The following is a 1,407-nucleotide window of genomic DNA, read 5'->3' as shown; positions in this document are numbered from 1 at the left end:
GCTCTTCATCAGATGTGTAACATGCAAATATTTTCTCCCATTCTGTAGGTTGTCTGTTTGCTTTTGTGATAGTTTCCTTGGCTGTGCAGAAGCTTTTTAATTTGATCGGATCCCATTTATTTACTTTTGTTCTTGCTGTGATTGCTGCCTTTGGAGTCTTCTTCATAAATTCTTTGCCTAGGCCAGTGTCTATAAGAGTTTTTCCAACATCTTCTTCTATAAATCTAATAGTTTCATGCCTTAGGTTTAAGTCTGTTATCCACTATGAGTTGCTTTTTGTGAGAGGTGAAAGGTATGGATCCTTTTTCAGTCTTCCACATGTGGCTATTCAGTTTTCACAGCACCATTTGTTGCATAAGGATTCTTTTCCCCAATGTATGTTTTGTCTGCTTTGTCAAAGATTAGATGGCTATATGAGGATGGTTTTTTATCTGGGTTCTCAGTTCTGTTCCATTGATCTATGTCTCTGTTCTTGTGCCAGTCCCTTGCTGTTTTAGTTACTATAGCCTTGTAGTATATCTTGAAGTCTGGCAAATTGATGCCTCCCAATTTATTCTTTTTGTTTAAGACTTCTTTTGCTATACAGGATCTTCTAAGTTCCATACAAAGCATAGAATTATTTTTTTCTAGATCTGAGAAAAATGATGAGGTCCCAGGGCCCCTCTCAGCATGTGAGACACTAGAGTTGCCTCTCCAAAGGAACAAGAGCTGCTTACAAGACCCTAAAACAACACTTCAGTTTGCCCCTCCCAGCAACGCAGACCAATTTTTCTAATATGGAAGAATATATATGCTTTTAGAAGATTGATTCTGAACAAATGATTTTAATATAAAATGATATTCAATTTGAAATAGTCCGGTTACACCTGCAGTCTTGCTATGCTTTGGGATGAAAATAAAATGAACACCTGTCCCCTTCACCACAGGATCTCTTACACATACACACAGTCTTCCCAAGACCCTGATATTCTAAGGGGGCACCATCAAGAAAAAGAGGGAGGGGAGGTGCATCTCTTATGGCCATGTTCTACTTCATAAAACCAGTCAAACTTTTCTGTCAAATGTTCATTTTTGAATGGGTGGTGACATTTTCAGCAACATCTTGTAGGGCTCCTCTGAAGTCTATATATTACTGCTTTGCAAAGACATCCATAATTTCTGAACTTGGATGGATCAAGTCAAGGATCAGAAAATTGAAAAGAACCTTGAGAGAATTTCAGAAATTGAGATGGTTCAAATCCATCAGCTGTTCTTTAGAGTACTTGGGCAAACCCTTCGATGAAGCATTCATCTACCCTCCAGATGCAGTACCGACATGCTCGACTATCCCCTCATTTGTTCTCTACCTCTTTCTTCAGGGAACTTTTTGTCTTCCAATCCCTTCCATTTTCTGATTAAATTCAACAC

This window comes from Propithecus coquereli, unplaced genomic scaffold (genome assembly GCF_000956105.1).
Source record: "Propithecus coquereli isolate 6110/MARCELLA unplaced genomic scaffold, Pcoq_1.0 Scaffold311, whole genome shotgun sequence".
NCBI lineage: Eukaryota > Metazoa > Chordata > Mammalia > Primates > Indriidae > Propithecus > Propithecus coquereli.
The sequence above is the reverse complement of the archived record's forward strand: the minus strand, read 5'-3'. Positions refer to the sequence as shown.